Raw genomic sequence first — 22,137 nt, forward strand, 5'->3', positions numbered from 1 at the left:
AAAGTGGCAAATTAAATTGCTACTTTGCAACAACAAAGGCCGAATTTTTTTTTGTCGACTCTCCTCCGCATCATTACACAATTCCATGATATTAATCATGTCAGTAAATCTCTAAGCATTTTCTACCATAAATTTTGCCCTGGTATACAGAAGTGTCGGTGTTTGTAAGCAATTTCCTCGTATTTAGTCTTGAAATTAAGAACGTTTTTTTCTTGTTGTTTCACTAAAAGCCTTCATTTCAATAAAATTGTTCATAGTATGTAAATAAGCGGAAGAGAATACAGTAAAAAGTTAAAAATTTTCCGGCAATTTTTTTGTAAGGGGTTCTGAATTCTTTTGATTTAAGAGGCAGTTTTTTTTTCTCGCATTTGCTATTTTTTCCGGTTTTTTCACCTTGGCTATTGGCGGCACGCTGTTACTGAGATGTACGTAGGAGGCAGCATTATTTAACGAGTCTTTGTTTTTGTCTCTCTGCTCAACCATATTGCCTTTGTAATTAATCTAGAAGTGGAAAATTGAACAGTGGGGCAAATGAAAATAAAAAACGGAGAAAAATGGAACAATAAAGTTATTGCTAAGTTGATTTTTTTGGTAGGAAGCAAGACCTTCAATGACACGAATGCACTGTCAGAGCATAAAACAATAGAGTATCACTGACGTTTGCTGGAAAGCCTCGAATCTCGAAACCAACTCTCGCGTAAAAAGAGTGTTGAATTTACAACAAGTAAATTAATCCAGTTCAGCATAAAAAATTCTTGACGATGTATAGACTACAATTCACATAACATAATTGGAACATGCCAGGTCTGTTTGACAGGCCATCAATATACAGCAAAACGCAAAACAGTTGACTATGAAAAATAGAGGATAATCTCCTCTTGACGAAATCCCAGAAAAACTGCTGGTTAAATTTTCTTGCGTTTCAAGAGTTTGCGGCCTGAAATCACACAAGTATACTATTTCCAAAACTGACAGTTTTTATTCAGACGCGAAGATCACTCACCAGTTTCAGAATTTCGTAACGTTCCTTTTTGCCTGCACATTTCTGTCCCCCAGTTGGGCGTTTTCTCAACACTATCAATACTAACCATCCCATGTCAGTACCTAAACGTAAAACTGACTTGTTATGTTTTCTTGTTATGGTTAACGCTTTGAACCCATGCAACTTAGCTTCAAAAATCCTTACCAGCCGAACAGAAAAATCGCCAATCGTTTTAGGAGGTTAAAGGTGCGGAAGAGAGTTTTAGGCATTCTTACCTGAGCGGCAAAACTTATCATTCAATAAACTCAATGAAGTAATCATTACGGTACGTTGTTAAATGTAATTTTGTACGATGTTTGGTTTCTTAAAAAAATACATCTGGAGTCTATTATTTACACTAACTACTTAACGAACGAGACCAGTTTTTGTCAGTTAAAGTCTGTTGTGCTATGTTTGACCGGTGAGATGTTCAAGTCCCTTTAAAGTTTTTTGATTCCTGTGCGAGGGCATTTCTGTAAAAGCAATCGTCTTTACTTCGGTACGGCTTAATTTTCTTCAGTAGTTTTCGAAATCAAAGGCCAGGTTTTCCTTTTCTCTTCGCCTCGAAATTTAACTAAGGACACTGAGTATAATAAGCTTTGCATCACCTTCAGCCTTTACATTTTTGGGTAAAGAGCAGCGCATTTAGATAGCATAAAAAGCTGACACAAAACAACACACAACTTTAGAACGAGCCATGAAATAAGGAAGACGTATTCTGGCAGCTAAATGTGACATACAACCTGAGAATTATTTGGCTCTGTAAACAGTCACCACATACGAGTAGCTTACTGAAGTCCGTGGATATGAAGCGGAGAGAGTTCAGCACTTATCAAGAGAATAATCTCTTGAATTTCTTTTTAACCGTTTTTTGTTGCCCAAAGCGCTAATTAAATTTGATTCTGTAAATTGCTTCTTTTATCGTATTACTGATGGACAGAGAAACCTCATTAATGTTGAATGACTTCACTTTCAAAGCTGGCACGTACTTATCACTTACGTGTATTTTCACAACTTTGGCTTTGCAGTCATCAAGAAACTGAAATATGCTAATAAATATTCTCAACAATGACAAAAATTAAAAACTCGACCCACTGTCCAGCACAAAAAATGACGAAGATTGACGAAAGGACCTCCAAGCTATCGTACTATTCGATGTTGTGCTTCTCGCACATGAGTTAAATATTAAATGAAGAACGGCCAAAAAGGTAAAACAAATATAAACAAACATTTAAACTCAAACACTGTAAGGATATTGCTAATCCTCCACTCAACCCACGTGCCGAAACAGAATTTAATAAACTTGCACTAACAGAATACCATGATTAGAGTAGACAACATCATTCTATCGTTGAAGCCGATTTGTAGAACAAGATGCAATTCAATTTTTTTTCTTTGTTCTCCTTGTTATTAGAGAGCTTACCCTATCGCCCAATCAAAGAGAAGGTAATAAAAATGAATAAAAAAAATTGAGCAAAGTAGCTCCGCTACTTAGCACCCTTGGTTTCAAATGACTGAATTATTAATCATTTGCTAGAATACAAGCAATTTATGAATACACTAGAATACAAGCAATTTATGAATACACTGACAAAACAGCAAGTACTGAATGCTGTGATTTCTGAGCCATTCAATACCGGGTCGTTGATCAAGTTTGTCTAGTATTTTTATGAACCCGCACTGAATGTATTACTCACTCATAAAACAAATCTTCGATGCATTTACAAGAACACTGAATAGTACCTAGATATGCGAACGCACTCTAGCCATATCATTCCAACTTTTAAGTAATCAGCCTGAAGTATATAACCTCATTAACACTTACCATAACTTAATTTACGTGACAAGATGGCCGCACAAATATCAGGGAAATTAAGTGTTTTCGCAAACACCACTGATAACAATGAAAAGAGATTTAGTTCTGGATGCTTCTTGAGCATGAACTGAGAAATTAATGTAATCAGCTTAGTATACATCTTTTTCATTGGAGCTAGTTTTTGACGGTTTTCCTTTAGCTCTTCTCATTCCTTAACACGACGTAAAAAATTCATGCCATAAAATTTCATAGACCAGGACAACACTTACGAGCTCCCGAGAATCTGACTCATCATTCAGTCCGTACAAATCGGAACTTCCTTTTCGCACGGGAAGACTGAAGTATTAGACCAGAGCGAAATGCTAGTAAGGGTTAATCTTCTTTGCGGTGTACTTTCTATTGTTTTGATCTGGGATAAGACTTGATTCCGTGGAATGGAAAGACTGGGTACTATTAAAAGTGAGCTTAGGCCTTATCCCTCGGGCCTTATATGGACAGTTGCAACTAAAACACCGTAAGTTTGTCTACAATGTACTACGAGTTTTTGTCCATCTTTCTGAGGACCTCACTTGGGCAGTGCACTGCGACTACATAGTGAAGAAGGCCAACAGACAGCTTTATGCACTGAGACAACTCAAGAAGTGCAAAGTTCCGTCGGCTGATATTGTTCATATGTACAGGGAACTAATTCGTTCTATACTAGAGTACGCCTCCGCTGTCTTTGCTGACTTGCCTAAGAAGCTTGCTTGCTATCTTGAGAACGTGCAAAAAATGGCCCTTTCCATCATTTGGCCTGGTATTTCGTATGAAAAAGCACTTGACAAAGCTGCATTATCCACTCTTTGTGACCGTCGGGCAGTCTCGTGTATTAAATTTTTAGGTAAGGTTCGGCCAGGTAACCCATTATACCCACTAATACACAACAGAGTGGTACCTATATCTACCAGTGTGTGTCTAAGATCAGGGAGTTCTAGCAGGCCCATCGCCACAAGGACTGAACATTTTTCAAATTTTGTCAGTGTTAAATATTAATCTTGTCAATAAATGTAGCGTATTAGTATATATATCACAGCTTGTAAGGCATCCTACAATTCAGTCTTCTGACTGCAAAAGGGACATAAAAAACCAGCGATTTGATTTTAGTCTCAGCGACATATCACCATAAAAACCGTGGTATGAAATGCGCTACTTATTCAGATGTTACAAGAAAGAGGTTGAAAATACAGTCCAGTGACAAGTGTGTGCTAAGATAGTACTCATCTTTTTTGTATGTGACATACATGCGCCACACCGGACTCAATATTTCATCGCCTTTTAGGACAATAATTTAATACCTGTTTGTCCAAAGATTGTGTTTAAGTCGCTGGGTAATGGACAATATACAAAATAACTATTGGCAAAATAGGTTTGGATAGCATTTCACTATTAAAAAGCATCGACTTTGCTGAACTATTTCGTAGATCATGAAATCCTATAGACCGTTTTCACATGACGTCACGGCGGCCATATTGGTGTTTTCAATCACTCCTGTGGGAGTTGACCTCTTTTCTTATGTGGATACTATCTTTTGTTCCAATAAATTTGCATAGACGCTGGCCGCACGAGTGAAAACGCTCTACAAAAAGAAAAATATCTGTTGTCCGAGATTATTTCAGTGCAGTTGGCTAAAAATGAATGTAGACAGAGGGAGACTAGAATCAAAGTTTCTGAATGAGGTTTTCACTAGCCTTTCGTTTCAAACTCCAATCAAACGTCGTTGAAATTATTTGCTTCGCAAACGTGTTGTTCTTAAACATTACATTTGAGAAAAAGAAAGCTATTTTTTGTTTCATATCCCATCACGAATCACCATAAATCATTGAATAACATTCTCAGAATTTAAAAAAAAATTAAAGTTATAAATGCTTTACCACTATACAATTTTGAAGCGCATGATAGTGGAAGAGTAGGTGTCGCTGTGTTTAAGGTGAGGCAGATGTAAAATAAAACTTATAACAATTCAGGTATTGGTTTACCTTTGTGGTCGTTGGTTATGGCAATAAAAGGAAGATTAAAATCATTCATGTCACGTACAAAGCCAGAACAAACGAGCTGCACAACATTTTCAACCGACGTTAAAAACGCAACGTGCGAAACTTTTTTCAGCGAGAAGCTGTGCACGTATTCTGGTGATATTACGTGAGGATTGTGACAGTCGTTACCAAGCGCATCGTTTTACTCGATATATTCTTGCAACACAACTGGAAGTAAAATAAATTTAATGATCACAAAGGATTGGAATAATTCATTTTTTAATTTGCTTCCTTATTTGCTTTAAACTGTCAATTTCTTGCTCTTCTTCCCTCCTAACAACTACTTGCGCTATAGTACAGGATGACCAACGTTCAAGGTAAAAAATGTCGTCAAAGAAGAACTTATATAATTTTATCGTAAACGATAAAAGAAAAGTTAAAAGTTTTACTATAATATTCTAGCATTTTAGCATTCTCGCCTGCCAATATTATTAAGCTGAAAGTTTTGATCCATGACAATATGTCAATATTTTTTTGCTTTATGACCGGTAACAATATCGAATGCTGTCTACTCAAGAAGGCTTTTAAGGACTCATGTTGAATATAATTTGTTAAGCTGACGTTCGATACAACAAATTTTTAGCTTTCGAAACGTTGCCCTAAAAATATTTCATTTGTTGAGTTTCGTCTCCGCAATATCCTTTAGAGCTCGGAACTTAAATCCCAAATATTTATGAGAACTGTTCATTTTTAAATCGAACACATGTGTTCGTTTTGCAGACTTGTTTGTTTAATTATAGAGACAACAAATCTTGTCTTTGTTTCAGTATGGCAGAAAAAAAGTTTCTTGTCAGTTTTAAACAAATTTCTCAGAAATTAGTAGTGCCGGTTGTCAGGTTTCAAAGATGGTTCGCAACAAAGCCTTGTCAAAACCAAAACAATTGACTTTTTAAATAGCGTGTTTCTATTTGTTTATCAAAGAGAATCCAAACAGCTTAAGTGTTCAAACGACGTCTGGTTTCGAAAGAGGTTTCTTGACTGCTCATAGGATTATAAGGACCTTCTGATAATCATTCTTGATACAGGAAGGGAGCATATTGAGATAATAGCACTTAGCTCTTCCCTAGTCCTTGTAATCCGATTATTAGCACCTGTGATAGCGGTAGCGTTGGGTTTGGGTATAACTGAGGAAGTCTGCCGTCTAGAAGAAGTCAAAATTCCTGCTTTTATTCCTAAACAAAACAAAACTGAATCACCATTTCAGGCGGCGTCTAGCTAAGTTCGAGCAAATAAAGTTGCTCTGATCACGCTCCTCAAAAATTTTCGAAAATGTGTGAAAAGTTGAATCACATATGCATGTCATGTTAAATTACAGTTCGGTAATAAACATTCGGAAACACAGAGCTCACTTGTTCTTTTATTTGTAATAGCTAAAAGCTAAAATTAAGTCCCCCATTGCTATGGTGACTTCAGTGTGACTTGTGTAGCAACAGTACTGATCCATTGATTAAAGTAGGTTTTCTGAAAAATTGCTTCAAATCCAAGTAAACCATGCTCTTAGGGATGGATTATTGGAAACTAAGCATTTCCCCAGCTACCACTACTACTGCTACTTCTGCTGCTTTTACTGCCCAGGGCTGCAGTGTATTTTGAACTTTAATTTTGTCGATCACCGTTAACCTGAGAGTAACGATCCACCGAAAGAAGCGGCGTTTTGAAAGTAGCCATAATATTTCACAGGTCACAACAGGTGTTAGCAGATCCCGAAAGCAGCGATAGGAAAGGCTGCTAAACCCGACCGTAAAAAGAGTCATTATTTTCGGAACTTTACGGTATGTGCATACAATTGTCATAGTTTCTAGATAATCTAGTATCCCGCCAATGCACCACGTGGGAACCGCATGGGTACATGCTGGTCAACTTGGACTCCGTTCAGTTTTACCCCAAATATTTACAGTGTATCACAACTGTTTCTATCCGATACGTCCTCCGTAAGGAAAGCGAAACAGACTCCAGTGATTTTACAAATCAAAGATTCGTGCAATAGCGTGACATGCCTTTTGTGACAAATTACTTTCCAAGGGCGTTAATTGAATCTTTTCAAAAATAAATGTTCATCTGCCATAAAAAGGTTAAATGAAGGTGGTCGTTAATTAAATAACTTAAAATAAAAGCCTTTACGTATTCTTAAAATGACTGGTTAAGTCTAGGACCGCTCATTTAAATATCAAAAGAGAGCATTTTGTAAAACTAAGGCTTTTACATACGAAACTACAAAATTCGTTCATATCGGTTGCACAATTAGTCTGATAAGAGAACTTATGATAACTTGGCTACTCGATTACTATTTTCAAGTTTCCAAATTATTTGTTTCCCTTGTACTTTGTCTGCTAAAAATACTATTGGTTTGCTCTGTTTAGGTCAAAGATACGGGTTACATTCGGCACAGAGTTTTTGAGATCGGGTCAGAGCCGAAATTATCGAAACTTCAGTCAAGCTTATATTAAATCTCGATTTACATGGGAAACATTGAAATCTAAACGCATGTGCCAATTCATCAATTTGGAGAAAGAAATACGGATTGTTTTCGCTCTAGATCGAAAGTTGAAAGAGAAACGAATTCCTTACAGTTTTCTTGGGCTCTAAGATTCATTTTAACGATATAATTTACCATTTCTATCGCTGAAAAAACTTCGATCGCCCGTTGACCGGCTGAGAGCCGGTGTAAGCCATCCTGCAGCTGGCCATATATATAAAATACTTCTGATAGAGAGGCGAACTTCTTTCAGTTTTTTAAAGCAATACTCAAAGTACATTGAATATTTACTAACACTAACTGTTTATACAAGATTTGCTGAGGATTAGTGAATTTACATGCTTGCATCAACTGAGCAGTCGAGCGAATATCATACTCCTTAGACACCTTACCTGACAATCAACAGACAATTGCAAAAGGACTTGTTTCATTTGCGGTTGATAAATCTTGTATTCCCTGACTGTGCTTGTTAAACTTGGCGATTTCAAGGAATGTTTTAGAGACTTGTTTTTGGCTTGCGTGATTTTTGCCTCTTGTAATTTTCTTATTGACGGAGTAGTTTTCACAGTTTCTGACAAACACTATCAAAGTGTTAATGATAATCAGGCGTCCAACTCAGCGTGATAGCATACAATCATGGTAATTAATTAACGAGACATTGGTTTTTCTTTTAATTAAGATAATTAGCAGTGTACTAATTGGCCAGAAAAATAGGCTGATTGCCCTGGCGACTGAAATAAAAAAAAAATTAAATGAAATAATAAAATCGAAAGGAAAGTAACAGGATGATTACCATTCATTTATTGTATTTTGAACATCTTTTGACGTGAAATCAATATCAATATTCTTATCTATTGACGTGAATTCATCAGTTCAGTGTTTTCCTTGAATTTCTCTTCGGGATAAATATCAATATTTGAAAAATCCCAATAAAATTTTTGTTACGGTAATAAATACCTGTATGAGAAATAAGAACTTTAAAGATCTGAAATAATTTTAACAAATTTTTATAGGAATCAGGACAGATGTTTACGAGTCTGTAATTCATCAATGAAAAATAATTCTTTTGTATGTGCAACCGTATCGAAAAGTGTACAGTCCAGAATTGATGAATTCCCTGATGTCTTTTATAAAAGAATGATCCATTTTTAGAACTTGAGACTTCTAGGACCAGTAGTGTCAACCGCTTTTAAAGCTATTTCGAATTACGCCAACCGTAACATCTGAATATTGTTTCTTTCCAACCCTTTCAATAACCTAATTATAAAAAGGAGTGGAGGAAATTTATTTAATTCCTGAGTCGGGGGCGCGATCCATTCATCCAAAATTCCGACCGGTCCGACCGGGAAAACTCGTCCACCTCAAAAGGTGGACCAGTTTTTTCGAAACTTTTCCGATTGGACCGAACCGATCCATTGAGTTTTGGACCGAAATTTCCGGAAATTTTGGTTGAATGGATCGCGCCCCTTGTTCGTTCAGTTAACAGATTGAACATTCTCTTGAATCAGTTTGTCTTGTGTCAAAAACTACGTTTGTGCAATTATTGTACTTGTTTTCTATATTCCCTTTACTTTCTTCAATTTCCCAACTTAAAAAAAGAGAGAATATTATCCTTTCTTACTTAAAAAAACAAACAAGCAAACAAAAAAAGAATTACACTAATGAGAGTAACTACCCGCGTAATAGCATTATGTTGAATTCTGAAAGGGAATAACATTCACACACCAAAGTCGTTTCTATTTTTGTCTTATCTATATGCCCATAGGGTTTTAAAAATCCTTAAGAAGATTATTCATTTGATGGTTTTTGGAATTTTATCGACTTGAACAGGATCCACTTTGATAGAAGAAAAAGCTACGTAGCTATTCTCTCCCCGCTTCAAAATAATCTCACTTTGTTTCGTCTTGCCTTCCACCCATTGCAGTTCATTCTCTAAACGTTCTAATGGTTAGACCTTAGGCAACGAATAACAGTAAATTTTTCAGGGGCGTAGCTGGGAATTTTCCAGAGGTACGCACAGTTTTCGAAATCTACCATGCCCGTGTTTCGACCCGAGTAGACATGATTTTCTTGACTCTGATTTCTATCATTGACGTGAGACGAGGTCAGGTAAACATCTCTCCTGTTCGCAGCAACGTGTTCTGAAACAGTGACGACCTTTGTATATTCGCGAATCGAAATAAGGGAAGTACACAGCATTTGGCTTGCAATTGCACGCCATGTTCAGCCATGCCTTACTTTCCTTCCCTTTCGCATCTTTTAGATTCATACTTATTGCGCACATGCGTACCCACGCCCGTGTTTTAAAAGAGAAAGTATCATCAATTTTAAATACCTAGAGGACATATTTCTTCACCAAAAAAGTGTCGAACGAAAAGCTATTTTGGCCGAAGAAACCTAACTGCGTCATCGGTTTTCAGCCATAAACAGAGATAGAAATAGAAGCCATGTTTTTCTTAAAACTTTGGCTAGTGTTTTGAAGCTGAAATTGGTGACAGCTCAGACTGCTGATCTAGATTTACTTCACGTATGTAAGAGGTCTTGAATGATTTTAGCATAAGTGTCTTAAACAAAGGAAAAGGAACAATTTTTATAAAATGACCTCTTTAACAACGTAACGGCATTACATGGAATCGTGATAACGATCGTGATGTCTGATACCAAGAGACTATAAAGGGGACAGAGAGGCCATCCCCCATATACACCCTATTCCATAGGTAATTCGTCTCGAGTTATTTTTAGAATCGGGATAAAGTTACCTCGCGCGAGGCGTGGATGTTTCGTGGAGGTTTCGCATGACCAAACGCCGTGCAAAACATGTCGGGCGAGAGGGAATGAAAGCGTAAAAAGATCGAGAGCATTCCTGAATATTGAAGCGAAATGAGTCGGCGCTCACCTGGGAAAAAGGAATCGCTGGACTCTTTGACAACCCGTGAAATCAGTTTAACTCGAAGTTGTCGTAACCTCAGTGCTTTAATAAAATGAGAAATTTCGCCGGTCTATTGAAACCGGTCGTTTGTACAATTAAGGGAGTTTAAGATCCAACGACGCGGACGACAACTAGAACATCAAAAAAACAATAGGTTTAATTAGCAAAAAAACAACTTCGCACGTGCAACACACTTTTTTGTTCATTTCTTTCCCGTTTTTGCACGACTACGACGTGAAAATGCCTAATTTCGCGTTTTATGGAGGACGTAAATAAGCAACGACGAAATTTTATTTCTCTTTCTGAGCTTGAATATGGTCCCTTGAAATTCAGCTTTAGGAGGGTTCGCCTACAGTTGACAAAGTAGGTGGGTAGGAATAATCGCTATAAAGACTGAAAAAAATAAACATCAAACCAGAAATTGCTCTCTTCAAACTGTAAATTATAAATGATCCTGAGAGAATATTCAGTGTGTTAAGGATTTCCCTACTCTACTGTTAGCTCTATACAAGAGAGGAAGGGCGATTCTTTTTTAATTTCGGTTTCGCTGACACAGCTTTCGCAGAAATCTCGCTGTAGTCGTTTTCGTCGACTAAGGAATAGCAAAATCGCTCTCCGCGTCTTCCCCCATTTTGTTCTGCGTCATTTCGTGAAGGACGCGTGGCTGTCAGCGTGGGTCATCCACGCGGAACACATTCGCGCTATGTGATTGGCTGTTGTCTAATCCCCGTTGAGATCTGTGGTGTTAAAAATAACTCGAGACGAATTACCTATGGAATAGGGTGTATATGGGGGATGGCCTCTCTGTCCCCTTTATAGTCTCTAGCTGATACATGATGATAGTTTCATTAGTCTCCTTCTCAATTAAGATATTCAAGTTCCATCATAGACAAATCAACAACTTTCAAGCGCCTTACTACATGAATATAAAGTGAAATGACTCGTGTTTGGAGAGGGTATCAAAGTTTCAGTTACTGGGGGTATGGCAACAAGACAGCCTTTTTTAGAATTACCATGTTGATCAAACAATAAAGAAAGCCAGCAACTCAGAGTATATTATTTGAAGGAATGTAGGAAAGCAAACCTACCTAGAGAGATCGACATCACGATATATTGTACCAAAATAAGCCCACTTCTCGAATATGCGTCCCCAGTGTGAGGTAGTTTGTCGAAGTACCTTGCAAAAGATCAGAGTTGCAGTCTATACAAAATAGGTACCTAGATGCCATCGGGATACCAAGAACATCCCTTCCAACGTTAGAGGACAGATGCTTAGCGACGAAGCGTGAATTAGAAAGAATTGTGAATGATATAAACCACCAAAATCAAATTTTGCTCACGAAGCCAAATACCAGCAACGGCTATAACTTACGATCTAAACCAGGTTCATTAGCAATACCAAAGTCAGCAATCCAAAGACATATATACCAACTCGTTTATAGCAAGAGCTGCAATACTCCTCCTTTTATGATCTGTATATTTCTACTTACCTTCATTAGAGATTCACTTAATAGTATTTCATACTATATGTTTTTGCCCTTTAATTAACTGAATCCATTGTATGTGTTATTTTTAAAGATGGATAAATAAAGCTTATTATCATATTAAAGTAAGGGCCGCAGTAGTTTTGCAAGTCATTCTGACACGACTACATGTCACTAATACCTAAACGTATTAATTTCAATATTATGGTTAGATACTGATGAAACATGGTTTGTCAATAGGTCACATGTTTGCCGTATTTTTACAATGATAGTAGAATTCCCGTCAGTCGCGAAACAACTCTTGATAGGATTGTTTATTTTTTCAATACCGGCGCACGAAAAATTTAAGTTTATGATGGTGAAATCTTCAGGCAGAGCTTCAGAAAGGTGTTCTGTTCAATCTTATTGCGCACGCGGTCTTTGAGACTGTAGCAAGGTCGTTCAAGTTCTAATCAAAGAACTTTTTCTTTTCTTACATTTAGACACACAATGAAAAATTTGTCCAAGAAGCTTAAAAACACACACAAGGATCTAGGTTTGGTCCATGGGATGAACGTTTTAGTTGCTATTTGTGGAAAAGTAATCTTAATCAACTTCTTATGCCGCACAGGTTTTAGGATTGTCTACCGGAGGGCCTTTTTTACATACATCTGAACATATTGTTAACGAACTAATCCACTTGATGTAAAGATTTTTATGAAAAGGTAAAGATAACGCAACAAGGCTATCTTCAATATATAATTATAAAGGAGGAGTTTAAGAATTAAAATAGTTGACATTTAAAGTTAATCTTTCCCGGGGTCTGCTGACTTGGCGCGAAAAATTATTTGGAGTACATTAAATTTTTGAAACTTGAAGATTCCAGATGTCTTGATTGTTTTTTAATTGTATCTGTAAAATAGATGTTGTATTTCGGGGAGAGATTTCTATTAATCATGATTGGCATAACATAATTTGATATATTCAAAACAACAGAATAAACAACAATAACAAACCTTTTTTTCCCCATAAGAATGAAATATTCATAAAGGGTATCTAGCATGTAAAGCACCTTCGTTTATACCTAAGCATCATGAAATCCTAGAAATAATTATAGAAACTGCAGAATATGCGAAAAAAAGCAACATCATCCAACATTGAACGTCTTAAAATACGCATTTAACAACCTCTAACCTAAAAGCTTTCAACTGCTTTAATTAATATAAATATACAACATTATTAGCATCAACCTTAGTGTTAAAGATGCCGCTGTAACATCATAAACAAAATCTAGAGTTTTATTTTTAAGAACAGAAATTAATGCATTTCTCTAGCACCATCAATCTTTGAACTTCCTTTGTTCAAAGTACTTAATTCCATCCCTTTCACCAATACAAAGTTTTTTAAGATCAGGTACAGGGCAAATAATTAGTACTTTCTGCAAACTGGAATCATAAACAGTCCTATTTCTGTTGAAGAATTATTTCGGGCATTGAGGGCGACTAAACGACCCCGCAATCCTGATCTAAAGGTTGCTATACACCATACACATGTGTGGCATGCATGTAGCCAACATTTGCTTGGTCTTCCACTAAGAGTGAATGGAGTGCACTGAACACAAAAGTTTAAGTCCAAAAGACTTAAGCTCAGTTTCGATATCTGACAATTGCATTGCGCACGGTTGAAACCAATCAGTGCGGGTGGCGACCAGGGTCACTATATATTTTAGCTAACACATAAATAAAGAAATTACGTATTGACCGCTGTTTTTCTTTAAGTTCAAAACCTGAAAAGGTGTCTGTCTTGAGCCGAGTAAAAAGAAGTGACAACAGTTAAAATGGTGTGAACCGTGTCATTTTTTCTCAGTCTCTTAATTTGCTAAGATTAAGTTAAAATGCTTGCTGTCCTGAGCCTCACGGAAAATGAATCACTAAGACACGCAAAATCTCTCTTTATTTCTCGCTAAAAAATAAAAATAAAAAAATAAAAAAATAAACGGGTAATGAAATTTTTTTATGTGGGCTGGACAGTTTTGATCGAATAGGCAAAAAGCTTGAACTCATTTAAACCTGTACTAGTTTCATTTAAAATCATCCCAGATTTAGTTTCTCCCTCAGTGCACTGAAGCTGCCAACTTACTGCCTTCCTGGTAACTCAGAGCATCTATATATGGCGGAGACCAGCCGTTGGGGTTAGTTTTAACTGCAAATACCAGTAGGCTTAAGGTTTGTTATTTCACTCAGCACAAAGCTTTGGATGCAATAGCAGATTCTTCCTACCTGCTTATTTTACGTTTGCCAGATATACAGAGACGTAGTATGTTTCTTGTTCCACTCACTCTTGAGCGAAGTGCTGCTGATAACATGCGGCTGTGATTTCAATTTTAAAACTAGGAGACCGACCTCAACTTAGAAGTGAATGTATAACACAAACGTTTATACAGTCCTTAAGAAATACATATTAACTAGATTTCTAATGTTTTAGCCTATAAATATATTGACAAAAGAAGGGCTAATAATTATTTTCCTAATGAAAAGAACCAACACTGTGACAATGAAAACGTCTGCATTTTTTTTCTTAAAGTAGTAACAGACACAATTTTTGGCGTTCAGTATGAACTAAGATATAATAAGTAATATGTTACCCTAGCAGACCTTTTTCTCTTTGTTATCTGTGTACAAATTCATTACAAGCATTAACACCTGAAATACGATTTTTTGTGTCGTAAGATATGCCGTTTGTTTTATTAATGTTTGTTTGCACAGTTATACAAAGTGGGCTGGACCCCATTACGCAACCTTAAATTGAATTTGCCATATCATACCGATAATTTAGAAGATTCGAAAAATTTTCCGGCAATTTTTGTGTTAAATACGCATAACAAAAATTATTATTAATTATTGCTTGCATATTTTGTTCATTAAGATCAAGAAACTTGCATTTCACCAACCTTGAATAAAGTGAAGTTACAATTTTTACCAGCTCAATTTTGTTTCTCTGGCAGTATTAGTTTGCTGATGTCCAGTAATGCCCATATGTGAGAAATGATGTTTGGTAGAAACGCAATAGTCGGTCGAGTAATATCACATGTCATGGAGTATGCGTTCGCCGATCTGAGCAGTCGCCGAAAGTTTTAACTGCAGATACCACCATTAGTCTTGATTTCGTGCAGAGCGGGACATCCAAATGTATAAATATTAATGATACTGACGGTGTTGCTTGCGAAAGACTAATTGGCGTTGCTTTAATAATTTATTTCTTCAATTTTCCAGCTTCTCCCTGAGGCAGAGATTAATATAGAAGAGAGAAAGCTGTACATTGAGTCTTTTTTTTGTGGGTGCGGAACGTTCCCTCTCACTAATTTATCAAAAATTGATTTGTTGAATTTAAGGTCAAAAACCCCCTCATGAATTGTTATTCGTTATCAGTTACTGTTGACTTGGCATAATAATATACATGAGGCACGTGGGTTAAGATAACGATAATCAAGATGAAATGAATGTTATTGTTTACTTTTTGACAAAGATTGCGATAATTACTTGCTTCTTAGCTGCTTTTCTTGAAGGAGAATCGTACGGTACATATGTCACTGGGTAATTACGGAAAAAATGGCAGTCGAAAGGAATAAAAAATGTCAGCTAACGGGAGTTGCGGATGATAGGCTAGCGCTTATAATTAACCGAACTTTGCTGTTACACACTCTAACAAAGACGGCTTTTGCCGCTTCGCTTTACTGTTTTCAATTTCAAGATGGGTTATACAGGGAGAGATAAGAGTTAATTGCTTTTTACACAGTGGGAAACTGGTGTTTTTTGTTAAGATTTATTGCTAGAGATGTAGTATTGCCGTTTTTTATTTTACCGTAAAAAGATTTGAGTATCCGAAACTCTATACTTGATTTTTCTCCGTGACTGAACGCCGTCTTAAATTAAACCCTGGCAAATATAGTTGCCAATAAAAAGTTTTTTGTTTTCGTTTCTGTAATTTCTGACGCCGGGTGTTACGGAGCGACCGCGGGGAATTTACGGAGCAACAGCGACAGCGGCGGCAGGACGGCACCTAGGTTCAGAAAAAGAAATCGTCGTCTTGTGTTTGGGTACTCCACAAAACGTCACATTCGATTTCACGTCGTTGTCATGCAGTGAGAGCAAAGAGAAGTGCCACTAAAAGAGTGCCAAGTGAAGTATGCATTTTTGTCTTGATTATTTTTATAATAAAAACCGGTGTTGATTTTTTGACGTTCTCGTTGCCGTCGCCATCGTGGTTGCGTAAGCTTGGTAGTATACGCGCAGCGGACAACCCGCTGGTGTAGCTGCCGCTTAATTTCGCGCCAAAAAGAATGCCGAACGAAGGTTATCAGCCGATAAGGAAAGAAAGGTACCGGTTGTCAACATTAACAAAAAGGACACACCTTTGCGTAGTTGGAAATTGCTAATGGTTTCCTTTAAAACCATAAGCCGCTGGAGATAACAGAGCTATGTTTGATTTAAAAGTTATGGTGTTTTTTCCCTATACATACGGTTATCTCAATGCGATGTTTTACAACTTTTTCCCTTAGTTACACACACCCTGATATTTTGAAATACACAAGAACTTGGCAGTCTTCAATTCTTATAATTGATCCGATGTTGTTTAAATAACGATTTATTTTCGACTTTATATTTTATACAGGTTAAAACAATTAGATATACCCTTGGGCACTGAAAAACAACACTTTGACAAGCAAGGTGTTTTCTTATATACTTCTCAAAAACGTAGAAATAGAAGCAAGACATTTAAAAGAAAGTCTCTTTTCTCCGAGTAAAAATCTGAGATACATTTCATGTGGTTTCGACTGTTAGAGTAAGAGTCACATTTGTCAGTCTCCATCTCCTTGTAAGATCATATGGGAATGATGTGCATCGAAAATAGTTAGGATTTGATGTTTTAGTAAAATGAGGAAATAAGGAGAGTATGGACTTTGAGAACTGAGAGACAGAAATTCAAAATTTGAACAACAATGTGTATATATGGTCTTAATATAAAACTAGGATTAATCGGACAACTTAAGTAGACCGTCATGGAATGAAAATTGTATTCTTACGGTTTGTTTTCACATAGCGCGCTCAGATAAACTTTCTCAAAAAAAAAAAGAAAAAAGAAAAGAAAAGAAAACTGTACCTCGTACGTTTCTCCATCATTTTCAACTGCATCAGTTGTGCCTGAGCCCATCGCTCTTTTCACAGTTAAATTCGACGTCTATTACCAATTTTCTGCCGGGCGAAAATCGGAAGCAATTGAATTGAGAAAAAAATGGTAGGTTTAGTATATCATTTGATTTTACATATGACGCACTTAAAGCCAGCCAGGGGCATGGTGAGTTATGAAACTGTCTCAACTAAGTTGAATGCTTACCTTAATAGCTTTCGTAACTAAAAGTCAATCTTTTAGCACTCAATATGAACTGTGTTTAAGTGCTGTAGGTTGTCATTTTATAAAAGTAAATCTCGCGTGGGTTTCTATTAAATAACAATTACGAGCGGTAACAGGAAAAAATGTAAATGAAACAGCTACGTTGTGTTGAAACAGAAGGAAACGACGGTTACCAAATCCTGGCAATAACGACTGATAAATATCGAAGTCGCTCAAATTCTAATACTGATGATCACTTTAATGTTTTCCCCGCAGGAACTTAGAAATAAGGGTGATCTGTTTTCTTTCTTTGATCAGTCAATTTTAGCTCTTCTCGCCTGAGGCTATTTCTACTGAATAAATGTAAACTCAGAAGGGAGTACTTTTTGTTATTAAACGGCCACACCAATGTAACGCCTTTAGCACATGTCATTTTCTTTAGGCAGCAAATAACAGATTGTTACTACTTCTTCGTTATTAAGGCAAAGATAGGTACAATTGATAAGCAAAGACCTAAAAGCTACTTTTCTCTTCATTTACTGCTCAATTGTGTTTCTTCCGTCTATTAATGGCGTTTAATTTGCCTGCGGCCAATTTCGTCACCATATATTTTATTTTCATAATCGCGTAATCATGTTAAGCCCTTTCTTCTCCCTCTGAAAAATAATAAACAAGGAATATTCGAGAAAAAGTTTTTTTTAGTTTGCAAGAGCTGGTTTGTCTTGTGGTAATTTACTCTGAAACATGATAATTTCAATATTGCGAAATTATACTCTTATCATTTTCACACTTGTCTAAGGTAGGATGTATGCAAAACGTTGTTGTCATATGCTATTTTCGATATGTTGTTTTTATAAACCGTATTACTAAAATAAAAAGCTTGCTTAATAACCTGAAAATGTGGATTTAACGTGTACTAAGGCGTTACGTTAACTACGTATACTGTGTACTAAAAGCAAAGTTTGTTATAACTATGTAGCAATGACCGGCCCCTAAAGAAAGAAAGGCCCCAGGTGCTGTGCAATTGAAGTTTCACTGTAAAAGCGACTGAAACCAATTTTGTCTCAGCCATCAGCCGTATCCATGCTGTACAGCCAGCCTGACCTTTTTACCCCCTTTTTTGACAGAGCGGGCGCTGTAAGTGGTCGAAAGCCTTTTGTTCGGCGAAGGTTCCAATTAGATATACTTCGGTGAATACCTTACACTATATTTCGTTTTAGCATATATGAGCAAATAAACTCAGATTTGTAATTAACTGACTTTTTTCATGTCCATAGCCTCCATTTTTAAATTAAAGAATCCGGCGGACTCTCTTCAGTTTTTGGGTAAGGTCTGGAGGTAACCGTGTTTTCATTCACATAACAAAACTTTGACTTATCTCAGATACGATTAACTTTTGTATATGTCATATGGACAAAAGCCAGGAAAGAAATTAGTCTGTGTAGCTGGCAGTTCTTTGGAACTCTTGTGAGTGTACTTCAGGCCAACAAAGATTAAGATTGAAAGTTGATTGGTTCACCAAATTTTCTCACTTACCCATGGTGCTCAGAGCGCACGTGGATTTGGGGCTTGCACGCAAATTTTCAAAACACGTCAAACTAGAAACGGAATTTTCAAGCAGGTGAGCCGAAAGCAATGACCATCAACCTTGATTAGTGAGCAATCTGTTCGACGTAAATTGTGTGACGACAGTTCACTAAACTATCAATTCGTAAAGACATCAAATTTATCTCTGTCATCAAATGCGGAAAATAGTTTTTCCGTTCTATGATATAACAAGTGCGTTAATTCTATTTCTCATTTACAAATTTATCATAATAAACTCACTCAGATGCAAAACGTGCAAACTGACTCCGCCCGCGTTACGTTAATTACATAAAATGCACGTGCCAAAGACGTTAGACGCGTACTTCAGTAGTTGATATTTACGTCATCTTTATACTGTCCTATTTCACCTTGGCATTGATTTTGTGGGCCGAAAACCAGCAAAAGAGAATGGATTTACACTTGCACTGAAAATTTACCTCTACCAAGCCGTGAACCATTTCTACTCCTCCTTAATAAACAGCTATCATGCCTGAGAAAATTAGCTCTTAATTTGCCCAGTGGAGTATCTGCTTCTTAATATCTTGAATATCACTCAGTGTGTACTCACTATGCCCAGTCATGTCAGTATATATTTTCCTGTAAAACAGTGTAGCTAGCAATGACGGGGTGGTGCGTTATACTGTCGTCTTGAAGAGATTAATATCTGTTTTGAAGGTTAGAGGGAATGTCGAAAAAAAAACGGAGGATGTAAACACTACAGTAGTTTCTGCAACTGTTCAACAATGAAAAAACAAACAGTGTATTCTGATGTGTCATTTTAGTTGTTTATTTTACAATTTTAGCCCAGCTATATCAACTTGTTATCAATATCCGATACTCCCTGCTGTCATGAATTCGGTGCGAAACAGGTGATTATAGTAGCATTTGATTTGTTCTTACACATTCACATATGTTTACACTGGCGCTGGAAACAGTTGACGTTTTTACCGTACCCTGACCTTTTCTGTAGATTTCCAGGAATTGGCTTTATCTTTGGTTTTAACACAGTTTTTGTCCTCTTTTGTCCTTTTTTTCCAAGGAATTCATGCAGCGGATATATTTTATTTAGATCGGAATATTTTTAGTGATTTTGGTCTTGAATGACCCCTTATCTTTAGATGTTAAGTCTGGTATTCCCAAGGGCACCCAGTGGATCTGGTCCTCAAACTATCTGTTCTTCAGGCAAATTTTTGCTGGCTGGGAGATGTGGAAGAAATGATATGTCCTTGGAAGGATAGCGTTGCTGGAAAAAAGGTAATTCACGGTGTCTGAGGGGACTGGATGTCTAGGATAGCTACTGTGGGTTATTTGTCATAAAGCTCTTTCCTCCCCCCCTCCACTGAGGGGGTGAATTTCGTCATTACGCCACACCCATTTTCCTACTCACCGCCTTCAAAATGCTGAAAAAGGCTTCAGAAAGCTTTATTTATGCTTTGTTGCTGTTTTAGGGTCTTTTTCTCAAAATTTCCCGTTGGCTGCTTTTTGTCTTCTGCAGGTTTTTATATGTTGGATTTTGAAGATTGTCCTTTGAATTTTCTGGTCACGCCTGTAATCGATTTAAGGAAAAGCTTAACCAGTCATCTTTGATGAGGAAGCTTCAAACATCAGTCTAGTATTTTGAATTCTTGGCATGACTTTGTAACGAGTAATTTTAGTAATTTTCTGAATTTTATTTTATGTTGATTGTGTGTTGAATTTGATGTTTTGTGATCTTCGATTTTCACTGACAGTTGCGCGCTGGGTTTTATTTTGACTGTGGTATAACCTAGGTTTCGTAAAGCAATCAGTTTGCAAAGAAAATTGTTTTGGGTAATGAATAGAGACAACTCGAACTGACAAAACGGAAAGAGCCTTAAGCAAGCATGAATCCGAGTCAAGTGGATGGGTCATGCCGATTGGTTTTTCTATGCTCAACTATGAAATCAAGGTGCAGCAACGGTAGATTGAGAATAGAAAGGACAGAATTGTAAGTGGGTTAGAAAGTTATCTTCGAGCAAATAAAAAGCAACTGAGAGCAAGAACACGTAGTTGGCTCGTTCCCTCTAAAAACGGTTCCTTTAACACAGCTCATAGAATAGAAAACAGCTGAAATGACGAAAACAAAATTAAAAGTGAAAGTTACCGTTTTACTCTGTTTTCACAGTTTCAATATTTAACAGTTTAAACCACTTCAACTATAGCAAGTATTTCTTGACATGCATCTTTTCATAAGAACCTTTTTAATACTTTTATATATCTTGGGAACAAAATTCATGCTGAAGTGTACTTAAGGACATTTATACCACCTGTTCTGATGCAAAGAAATTATCATATATAACGTAATAGTCATGCGCGAGGATTTAATCGAATCGTGCAACAACAATGGAGGCCAAAAAAACTTGAGGCTGTGTGAAAAAACCCTTCCAAGTAACTATTACGTAGGATTCTGCTCCCAATAACAATTTTTTGATCGGCATCGTTCCCCCACTCCCCCCTCCCTCCCAGCAATGTTGTGGCCAAAAAAGGACTTATTTCCACTCCTTTGGCTCAAAATTCCATTGAAGTTTGCTTGCCTTAATTTAAGGATTTACTGTATAATCAATACGGTGAATAGATTTGTGTGTTTGCACCAGTGCATGGGTCATTGTAGTCCCGAACAGCTTCGATTACAGCCGAGTCATAATCAGCACACTGACTTAGCGTAAGCAGTGGAAGGAAGTGTCGCAAATTGCAAAATTCAGGAGGAAGTGAATATGACAGTTTCTTGCCACTCACGATTCCAATGTTAGAATCGTGAGTTTTGGGTTCTTTTCCTCTGGCTAGCTGTTTTCTTTCACCTAAATTTCTTGGCTTATTTTGGTGCGATTTATATAGAAATGGTAAAGCTCCTGGCTGGGGACTGCTTCCATCTGGTTTTAGGTTAAAGTGTTTTGAATTGTTTGATTGTTGTTTGTCATCCACAACAGTTTTCGACTGCAATTTGCTACCACCATAAGTTTGGTTTTTGAACTCAGATGAAACTGCGTCGCCGGCTATATTCGAAGAAAAGGAAACTAAACCTAAAGCGCTTTCTTCGTTTTCCACATCTTCAAAATTGGCTTGAAAAGTTGAATTTCCATTGCTAGCGGCACCTTGCAGGTTCAGTCCATGAGACGCCTTTAACTTGTTAGAAACGGAGTTTCTTGGCAATGTTGTGACTTCAGAAAGACATTTATTCCGATGAAGTTTACAATCTCTTTCTACAAGCAATGAATCTTCTGTTACATCGCAGTATTGATACTCCTCGTCACATAGTCCTTTTGAAACATTCTCCTGAATGTGAAAAAGACTGTCAGACGTAGTTTCCGTCGCCATATAAACCTCCTTGCGGCTTCCACTCACATCTAAACTATTGTTTCTTCGA

The sequence above is a fragment of the Porites lutea genome, chromosome 4 (genome assembly GCF_958299795.1).
Source record: "Porites lutea chromosome 4, jaPorLute2.1, whole genome shotgun sequence".
NCBI classification, from domain to species: domain Eukaryota; kingdom Metazoa; phylum Cnidaria; class Anthozoa; order Scleractinia; family Poritidae; genus Porites; species Porites lutea.